The sequence below is a fragment of the Muntiacus reevesi genome, chromosome 8 (genome assembly GCF_963930625.1).
Source record: "Muntiacus reevesi chromosome 8, mMunRee1.1, whole genome shotgun sequence".
Lineage (NCBI taxonomy): Eukaryota > Metazoa > Chordata > Mammalia > Artiodactyla > Cervidae > Muntiacus > Muntiacus reevesi.
The window spans coordinates 93,541,811-93,550,615 of NC_089256.1; positions in this window are offsets into that span (position 1 = coordinate 93,541,811).

Here is an 8,805-nt window from a genome sequence, read left to right on the forward strand (position 1 = left end):
TCAGCTATATCGTCTATGCAGGAATAAAAAGCTCCATCTTTGAAAAGGGTAAGGAGAAAGAGAGGTTGGTTTTGGGTGGAAGAGAGGAAAGATACTGATGGGGGGATTGGAGGTAGAGTGGGCAAAGCTAAAAGAGCAGTTAGGAAGTGTAAGAGGAGGTAAGATGGACCTTTATTGGAAATCTTGCCCACCATCTGGGATAGCGCTCGGTTACTAACATGCTGTGTGTCGCTTTAAGAAAGCTTCTGCCATGCCTAGGCCAAGCCCTGCGTCATGCAGTGACCCTCCCTGCTGGGTGCTGGTGTTGCTTAAGAGCTAAAGGGCTGTGGGATGGAAGGGGAGCCTGCCAGCCCCTTGTTGAGAGCCTAGAGGTTAAGAGTAAGACAGCAGGTAGAATTTCACAGACAGTCAGGTTGTAGCTAAATAAAAAGCAAGTGACGTTGTAACTTGGTAAGATCTGTCCTGCTGTGAAGGCGGACACTTGTTCCCAGGAAAGCAGTGGGCCTGGGGCAGGGGCCCTCGGCCAGGGAAGCTATGCTTGGTTGATCCCAGAGAACTCAGATTGGTCGGATGCTGAGTTTTCTTCTGAAGATCCTATGAAACGTGCATTGGTTTCTCTATAAGGACACTTTCTGAGGTCTCAGCATTGGGGCAAGAAGGAAAACAATTGTTTATTGAGCATGCATGACGTGCTAAGCATGGGTTGTGAGGATGTCCTGTCCTTTCTACTGGGGGCGGCCCGAGGGCTCAGAGAGATTAAGTTCATGCCATAAGGTCATCCCAATGTAACAAGACAAGGAGCCAAGACTTTAAAGCAAGATTCTTCGTCACCCACGCCTGGGCTATGGTCCCCCTAGTAGATTTTCTCCTTTAGAAATTAAAAAAATATTCTCTTTTCAATATAAACAATAGACTGATACCGTGTGTAAATTGTATGGGTACAGCGGGACATACTTCTTTCTGAACAACCACGAACTACTGTGATTTTTTTCTTATTACAAAATAACATGCGTTTTGTTTGTTTGTTTTTTTGGTAGAAAAGCCAGTTAAACAGATTAGCAGAAGGAAGAAAAACCAGCCATGTTCCTACCACCAGCAGATAAGGACTGTTATCACTTTGCTGGCTCTTGCTTTCCAACACACTGAGCAGGTGCAAACGAGCTTTCTTTGTAACCCACCAGCCTTGACAAGGAGTTCTGAAAGTGCCAGGAGGAAGTCCAAAGTTCTCAGGGCGTAAGAGTGGAGCTGATCTTTGTAGATGCCATCTTGGAGCTAGGCAGCTCCCCTTTGCAGCCTGGGTAGTTTTTTCTTTCTTCAGAGACTTTTGCCCCTCGAAGTTACTCAAGAAATTTGAATAACACTGGTCAACACAGCCCTGAGGCCCTAGACTTTTCAGACTAGTAACACGGGTTACCGATCACTGGGTGAACAGGTGAAAGAAGAAGACACCATGGACCACAGTTGAGGTTTCTTCCATGATTTTTTAAAAGATGTGGTACATGAGGAGCTATGGGGGAGAGGCCAGAGGTCATTTATATCCTGTATGCAGAGGGGTAAACGCTGTGGGATAGTCACCCTTCTGGAATGCCCTGACTTCAGACTCTTCGAGGGTGATTAATTCATTTATTGTTCAACAATTCATTGTGCCTTTAGACCTGCAAGCAGGAAGTGGCAATCTAATCTGGGGAAGGGGGAGGTGAGGGGAGGGAGCCTTGGTGAAGTTTACCCTCAGGAAGGGCTGGGTCCTTGCTCAAGACACTCGTGAGATTCTGACAATGAGCCTGTGACGCCCATGCTTGACGTTTGCTGTTCTCTCTCTGTTTAGCAGTGAAGCCCTTGAGCCGCAAGGGCTAGAGCCTGCTTTTTAGAGACATTGCGGACGAGGTGGCTGAGGCTGAGCCCCACTTTGGTTCCTGTTCTGCGGGAAGAAGACCACAGAAGTGAGAGCAGATGGCAGCTCTCGAAGGGACAGAAAGGGATCCTTGTAGAAAGAAAAGGAGAATAGGAGCTTGGCAGCCGCCGTCCTGGACCACATCCTCTGGGAGTTTGTTGGCAGCAAATTCAGCCACAGAAAGTCCACGGGTTCCTAGACGTTAGGAGTGATGCAGGCACTCCATCCCTAAGTCAGTGAGCGCAGGGCTGGGAGATGTTCGCCAGGCGACCCTGACCATCTGCAGGAGACGTGCATTCATACTGGGGTGACACTCATTAGTGTTTCTCAGTCTGCTAAACTCTTCGCCTGGCAGTTGATGAAGAACCATAAATTCAGTGCCAGGCAGTGCAATCCATAAGTGTGTTTGAAGCACCCACCGTGTGTCCACCCGTGTGCCAAGTACTGTTCTAGTGAACAAAGTAAATCTGACTTGCTTTCTGACTTCACTGGCTTTACAACCAGTGGGACTTCCCTGGCAGTCCAGCAGCTAAGACTCCGAGCTCCCAAAGCAAGGGACCAGGGTTTGATCCCTAAGTCAGGGAAATAGATCCCACACGCTGCAACTAAAAGTTTGCATGCCGCAATGAAGATAGGAGATCCCACCTGCTGCAAGGCCTGGCACAACTCCACAGTAATACAACCTCTTGTCACAAGAGATTAAAAAAAAAAATCATGCACAGAGGTTAAATGAGTTAACTGCTCCTTAGCAGAAGAAGTAGGACTAGCTTGTTTTAAAGTAGATCAGGTAATTCTTCAGCTCTAGGTAGTACCTTTGGAATTCTTCGCTCTTGTTCAGCTGGGGCCTGCATTGCATTGATTTGTAGGGCCCAAGACGGCTTCACTCACATACCAGGTGCCTTGATGGGGAGGGTGATACGATTGGACTCAGCAGAGCCCCTCTTTTCCCCCTGTAGTCTTAGGGGTCCGCAACTGTTGCTCCAATACTTTGGCCACCTAATGCAAACAGCTGACTCATTGGGAAAGCCCCTGATGCCCGGAAAGGTTGAAGGCGAGAGAAGAGGGCTGCAGAGGATGTGACGGTTGGATGGCATCGCTGACTCAGTGGACATGAATTTGGGTGCACTCTGGGAGGTGGTGAGGGACAGGGAGGCCTGGCGTGCAACAGTCGGTGGAGTTCAAAGAGTTGGATGTGATTTAGCAACTGAACAACAGCAAAGTGAGATTTTACGTGATGACTCAAGAGACAAGAAATAGAAGCTATCACTTTCTCAAAACCTGAGTCAGAAACAGGAACAGAGTCACTTGTGTCCTATTCTCTTCACCAGAGTCCTCTAAGATTCAAGGAGACGGGCACAGACCTTACCTCTGTATCAAGAGTCTCAAAGCATGTGTGGTAGACTTTAACCTGCCACGGTAGTAGAGGTCAGGTTCAAACCCAGGGAGTCAGATCCAGAGGCGAAGCTCTTAACTACCACAGAGTAATCCTTAATACACCGAGGTTCGGTCAACACGGGGGGGCTGCTGGTGTGCGCTCGGCTTCCCATCAAGGGCCTTTTTCAGCCACACGCTGAATACTCTGGGTAATTCCCTCTATTTTACAGGGGTGGACACAGCTCGATTAGGATTTGGACTTGGGAATTTTGAAAGCACCATCAACAGCGAAAAGTCCATGTCTCCAGTTGGTTTCACAATCAGAATGAGCAATTGCAAGCACACCCTGCCTGACGACTCAGAGAGGGGCTCTGTGGCCCTCCCCAGCCCAGGGCTCAGTACAGCAGGGCGCAGCTTGACCCTTCAGAGAGGCGTGAACCTTGGCTGATGGGTCTTTCCTGAGACCTGCCCGAATATCGATTGGTTTCAGCCATCTTTCTCTGTTTAGCCTTATGTTGCTATGGTTACAGGTGGAAAGTTAGCTTTCAATAGAAACTCAGCTCCTACTCACTCCATAAAGTGGAAGGAACATCACTCACTGAGGTTCCTTATCCTCTTTTTAAATCAAGTGTACTCACAGGTTCTACAGTGGACTAAATTAAGAAACTCATGTCATGGTTTAAAGGCAGAGACATGTGAACACTGCATTTCTTTCTTATGTTTGTAAATCTGACTTTATGAAATTGTATATAAATAATTTTATATAATTATAAATATATGTAACTATATATATAATTTCATAAAGTAAATATGATTGAGAAATACCTGCATTATATCTGTACTCTACCAAATATATATACACATACATATATTTGGTCTATGCCTCTGCACAGGTATTTCCCCAGTCATATTTACTTTATTAAATTATATATAATTATATATCAATAACAATATAAAAGCATATATAATTTCATAAATATATAATTATATATATGGGCCAAATATATATACATATATTTAGTCTATGCCTCTGCACAGGTATTTCCCCAGTCATGTTTACTTTTAGAAAGTTTACAGATATACTTGAAAGCAATAAAAAACATAAAACAAGTGAAATTTGGAAAATACTGAAGCTTGTCTAGAAGGTAGCATACCTTTGAAACTTCACTGCCAAGAAAATATTTTAACAAAATTATAGTTTCACCTGGTGACTCAGATGGTAAAGAAACTTCATGCGATGCCGGAGACTCAGGTTCAGTCCCTGGGTCAGGAAGACCCCCTAGAAAAGGAAACGGCTATCCCCGCCAGTGTTCTTGCCTGGGAAATCCCATGGACAGAGGAGGCTGGTGGGGTAGAGTCCAGGGGTTGCAAAGAGTCGGACGAAACTGAGTGAGTAACACACACTAACAGACACACACAATGTTTATTGCGTGTTTGCTCCTTGCTCGGAGCCTTTAACGCCCTTCATTGTTAGCTCATTTAGCTGGCAGTGCCGTCTGAAGTGGATCCGGTAACTCACTCTTTCCTGTACGGGAGGAACTGAGGCTCAGAGGGGTAAGGAGCTTGCTGAGGACCATACAGTAGAAAGCATCAAGTCAGCATCTGAACCCAGGCCCACACACTGCTGATCATAGCGAAAGGAGAGGCCGTGCCCGGGGAGACGGAGGGGCTCAGGCTGCCCTGCTGCCCAGACATGCTCACGTTGACTTCAAGGGCTGATGTCCAGTTGCAAAAGCACTGAGCAAGGGACAAACCCTTATGGGTAAGAATAAAATAGGGCTTCCTAGGTGGCTCAGACAGTAAAGAATCTGCCTGCAATACCTGGGTATTGCAGACCTGGTTTCAACCCCTGGGTCAGGAAGATCCCCTGAAGAAGGGAATGGCAACCCACTCCAGTATTCTTACCTGGAGAATTCCATGGACAGAGGGTAGGGTTTTGAAAATACTAAAACCAAGTTTGAAAAAGGCAAGTCTTCAAGACTGTCACAGAGGGATGGAATGGGTAGGGAGGTGGGACAGAGGTTCTGGATGGAGGGGACGCATGTATACCCATGGTGGATTCATACTGAAGTATGAAAAAAGCCATCACAATAATGTAAAGTATTATTCTGCAATTACAATAAACAAATAAAATCTTTTAAAAGGCAAGTCTTGGTGGAGGCAGCTGGTGTGACATGTGCTTACGCTGTGGCCAGTTTGGGCTGCCCGCCTCTGCTGACAATGGTGTCCAGAAGCCTGAGTTGAATGGTAAGCATCACTCACTTACAATTGATTGACCAGCTCCAAATCACAGAAAACCAGAGTTAAACAACTTTCCTTTAGAATCTAAGCTATAATTGCAAAAAAAAATCTTCCCAGTAATAACTATGCTGATCAAACTTAGACGGTAGAGAATACATGCTAGAGGTCTTTGGTGGTCTTCTCAGTATCCGGTACGGCCTGAGGGACTTTGCAGAGGCGCAGTACTTTTCTTTATTTAAGTTAGCATTACCGTGATTACCTATATACGTATCAAAGATTTTAGCAAAGTTATAGACCATGGCTTCTCAGAATTTACTATGTATATAATTCACCTGCAAGCTTGTTAAAATTAATATTCTGATTTAGAAGGTCTAGGGTGGGGCTTGAGGTTTTGCAGTTCTAACAAGCTTCCAGGTGATGCTGGTAGTCATGTCGTATGACACGCGTGTGGTTCTAAGACTATGTGGTGAAATTGTGCACACTTAGTATTTTGGGCCAAATGGACACCTTCTCTTTGACTTCCCCCTGGGTGTGCCCGGTGTGGGATGTTTTGGACAGTTGCTTCTTGCTGTAGCAACCTTTGTTATTGAGATCATTACTGCTAGCTTGGAGATTTCAGAAGGTTCTCAGATAGCAGGAGAACTCTCATCACTCTGGTTTGCTGATTTCTGCATGCTTTAGGCAGTAGTTCTCAAAGCGTGGGCCCATTCAAAGTTTTTGCTGACGTCTGTCGGAAGGGCCCTACCACTTAGCAGTGTGTCTTCCCCCATAGGGACTCATTCCCCGTTGCATTCCAAAACTGTTATTGTAGCCCTTTCCACATTCCCAGGCCCTCCCTCCTTTGGTCCCCATTCCTTTGCATTTTATAATCTCTTTTCCCATTTTGTGGAAAAGGAGACCCATGTTCCTTCATTCATTTTCTTCTTCTTCATTTTTCTTTTGGCCTTATGGAATGCAGGATCTTAGTTCCCTGACCAGGGATTGAACCCTCGCCCCCCGCAGTGGAAGATTGACCACTAGACAGTCAGGAGGGTCTCTCATCTTCCTTTTACATTTATGATATTTTTATACCAACACTTCCTCTTCAACTCAAATTTATCCTTATTTTCATTATATTTCTTATAAGAAGGTAAATTCCCTCACTTGTGCTCTTGTTTCCATTCCAACACACCTTCTGTGACCCTGTGCCCTCAATTATTGTTATCCTCTCATACACATTTAGTGGGGCTGGTGGTTTAGTTGCTAAATCGCGTCCGACTCTTGCAACCCCATGGACTGTAGCCCGCCAGGCTCCACTGTCCAAGGGATTTTCCAGGCAAGAATACTGGAGCGGGTTGCCATTTCCTTCTCCAGGGGATCTTCCGGACCCAAGAGTTGAACCCCAGTCTCCTGCATTGCAGGCAGATGCCTGCATCGCAGGTGGATTCTTCACAGACTGGGCCAGGAGAAAAGCCTTATACGTTCAGGAACCTCCCTTAACTCATTTCTCTGCTCTCTTTCCCATATGCTAGGTTGCTTACCTTTCTCTTCCTAAACTTTTATTATGGAAGTTAAAAATTATCTGCCAAGTATAACCAATATTTTATAACAACTTTAAATAGAGTATAATCTAGATATATCAATCACTATGCTGTACATCTGAAACGAATATAACATTGTAAATCGACTACACTTCAGAAAAAAAAATCTGCCAAGTAGAATTATAGAAGGAACTCCTTTTTGTACTCAGTTGTGTCTAACTCCTTGAGATCCCTTGGACTACAGCTCACAAGGCTCCTCCGTCCACAGGACTTTCCAGGCAAGAACACCAGAGAAAGTTGCCACTTCCTCCTCCAAGCGATGTTCCCGACCCAGGGACGGAATCCGCTTCTCCTGCATCTCCTACCTTGGCAGGCAGATTCTTTACCACAGGGAAGCGGAGCTCCTTTTTACCCATTCACAAACTTTGATCGTTATCAAAATTTTCCACTTCTGAATTTTTGTTTTTTCTTGGAAACATCTTCCCTCTGCTCTGCTCGCTCCCTCAGCTATCACCCTACTTCTTGGTTTCCTTTTGTGATCAAGCCCCTTTCTCCAGTTCCTGGTTCTGTCTGATTTGTTAACCTCTTGCTGCCTGGTTCCTGTCTGGGCTCGCCATAGAAAGCTCGTCACCAACATTTTGCACGACTGAGTCCAGTGGTGATTTCTCAGGCTTCACCCCTTGGCCCCTGCAGCATCCCATTCTGGAGTCACACCGGTTATCTCTGCAAGGACTTTGGAAGTTCGCACTCTGCCCTGTCCTCTCTTCCTGGGACATTCAGGGCTACACTGACTTTCCAAACTTATCACCACATCAAAATCATTCATTTTAGGCTTCTCCGGTGGTTCAGTGGTTAAGACTTCAAGCTTCCAACGCAGGGGGTGCCAGTTTGATCCTTGGTCGGGGAACTAGATCCCACATGCTGCATGCTGCGGCCACACACACAAAGATCTTTCATCTTAACCTCTATCCTAGAAAAGGGGACGGACCACTCCTTGAAGACAGAGAGTGTATCTTTTAGAAAGGTAAAGTCCTCGACAGTACCTGGTACGCGGTATCTTCACTGAATTGAAGCACCATAAACTATTAACTGATAACGGTGATGACGATGATAGTGACAGCCATCCCCACACAGCTATAAAACTTGACTTGTAGAGACATAAGTTGGGATCATGTATTTACTTCTTAAACTCACAGTTTTAATACCCTTTGGGAATAACCACACAGCTAATTACCCAAAGGTTCAGAGGCTGGGATTTCCATGTTCTTGTGCTTCCTGTATGGTTTTGAGTACTTTTAAAAATTCTAGTTAGCTCTTAAGAATATCCATTCATTGCTTCTTCACAACTGAATTGAGAGCTACTTAAGAGTACATGTAAATTGGGAAGATGGAGTGAGGCATGTGGCTCAGGCAGAGGGCAGAGATGGAAAGGAGACTTTTTCCTACCTGATTTAAGCATGTTTTTTTCTTCTCTGGGGGGAACACCTGAAAAATAACATTATATTGAACACTTCCTGGAAAATAGCTTGGACACTTTCTGTGTTTGTTTGATTTTTTTGGCCATGGTGCATGTTGCAGGATCTTAGTTCCCTAGCCAGGGATTGAACCCTGGGCCATGGCAGTAAAAGTGCCAAGTCCTAAGCACTGGAAAGCCAGGGAACTCCCAAGACAGTTATGTTTTAGAGGAAGCATCAGCCACTTCCCTTCCCCCATGCATACACATTCTCTGGCTTTGAGTCCCCAAATGAACCACAATCTGACAACCGTCATGATCCAGTC